The following is a 2,355-nucleotide window of genomic DNA, read 5'->3' on the forward strand; positions in this document are numbered from 1 at the left end:
CTAGCCATAACTACTGCCTAGTGTGAACTTCATTAAGTGTGTCCTTATTTATGGATAAAATTATATTATGTCAGGCTACTATAGGAATAAGAATAATATGAAGATAGGGAGGAAGGAGTGAGTCGTCGTTTAAATGAAACAACATTGGCCATGAGTTGGTAATTCCTAAAGCTGGGATTCATTATATTATTTTGTCAAAATATCCCATCATAAAGGCTAAAAATGTCACCAAGCCCCATAATTTTAAACAAGTCCTTTCTCCATGTATTGCAGAGCAAACACTGTTCATCGTATGGTGCTTGGCTCAGTTTCTACGCAGGCTTACCCACTTGCGTTAGCGATTAGGACATGTGAATGTCACTGCTGAGGCACTAAGAGTTTTTTCAGAAGTCAACACTGTTCAGGTATTTGCTGGGATTAGACCATGCTGGAGAGTTGGCCCCAGAAGAGAACATGACCAGCTGGCAAATCCTGACCCTTGGCCACAGGGTTAAAAATAGTGACCTATGTATATTTATGATGTCAAATTAGATTCGTAGTAGCTTCAAGTTATATAAAACATTTGCTTCAGACACACTGGCCTCAGAATTCTACAGATAGACATTTGAATCCCCTACTCTGAGTAATTGAGCCATGTGACTTTAACGAAGGCACTTAAACATTGATAAGGTGAGGGTAATAATATAACCCAATATGGGGGTATTCTGGTGGTCAGATGAAATAAAAATGTATGAAATGCCTCACAGAGCTCCCGGCACAGTAATGCCCTCAACAAAATGGTAATTGTCATGAATACTAACAAGACTATGTCCAACTGAACCCGCCACGGGCGAGTTTAAGATCACCACCAGTCTGAGCTGTGTTCTGGGAGGGCTGTCCATCGTAGAACTCTCTCCTGTCACGAGGTGACTTGGGAAGCCTGATGGGAAGGTTTGGCTTTGGAGGTAAGGGACCTGCCTTCGCTGAGCCCCGTGTTGTCAGGAATCCTTTATGCTCCTCCTCTGCTATGGAGGCAGCTGAGCTGGCTGGTGTAAGAGGCACAAATCCTTTCTTAAGATTCTGGTTGTAGACTTCCTAACCGCAGATTTCAAGGAGCTAAGCTTTTCCCCAGTATATGCAAAGCAATGGTTATGTGCATTTTTCTTAGAGATAAAAGATGATTCCTGGCTTTTGTCAAATTCTCATAAGTCTTTATTATCTAAATTGAAGGTTAGGAACCTCTGCTCTTAATCTGGGTTCAGAATGTGGACTTGAGAAATTAAATGGAAAGAATATTTTGAAATTCCCAACCTGGAGGTAATTTTTTTTAAACACATGTCTCCGTTGTCACTCATTTGGCAGAGTGAACTTCATTGTGCAAATTCTGACAAACTCAGAGGCCTCTCCTGGTTACATACTAATTAGTCAGAAAGCAAGAATCTCAAACGCATTTTGCTTTGAAAATATTAACTTTTTATAAACAAATCAGAAAATTGATTTCTCAAAAGTGTTTAACAGGTATGAATTGTGATTTCCGAGACACAGTTTTGCCAAAGTACTCAAAATGTCAAGAAACAGTGGTTCTTGGTATATGGAAGTGTTTATCTGTTTCTGCTTTTCCAGTTGCTACTAAATGGTATCTAGAAACTACTGGAGGCTGTTACCTTATTGGTTTAATTATAAGTTTTTATTTTTTTTAAAAAAAGGGTTGCAAGCAATATTTCAGGGCACATAATGTGTGCCCTTATCTAATGTTCTGTTTTGTCTACATGCACAGTTTGAGGATGTGCAGGACAGGTGTGGGCTTGCAGTATCCCAGGGCCAAGTTTCCAGCAGGAGAGATGGAAAGGTAATATTAGCTGCTTTAGGTTAGCTCTGTGGGGAAATTTTTTTTCCTTTGGTAAATTTTCATTGAATAAATGGCAACATAACAAAACTTAAAACATCCATTACAGTGTTTTATTGAAGGTCTCCTGTAGGGGAAACAATTGGGAATTCTTTCAGATATGAGAACATTTGAAGTGAGATTAGGAACTGTTGAGGTGAGAGCATGTATGGCCCCTGCTGAAAGGCTGTGGAGCACAGGAGGGAACAGAATAGGTAGAACAATGTGGGAAGACTGCTGGCCTGGTCTAGGGCAGCCACGATGAAGGGCCAAAGCCCTGTGACCTGGAGTGAGATCACCGCCTGTGAGCATGTGCAGAGCAAAGGCGTGGCCATGCAGCTGGTTGGCTGTGCTCTGTAGAGGTTTTGTCAAATTGAGTAGCAGTGTCTACAAGCAGATTGTAGTGAAACCCTGGACTTGGGAAAACTAACATGTGTCTGTCCCTCTCCACACACAGAAACCTTCACAGATCTACTCGTGGTTTTACTGCA

The sequence above is a fragment of the Myotis nattereri genome (genome assembly GCF_964212035.1).
Source record: "Myotis nattereri genome assembly, chromosome: 6".
NCBI lineage: Eukaryota > Metazoa > Chordata > Mammalia > Chiroptera > Vespertilionidae > Myotis > Myotis nattereri.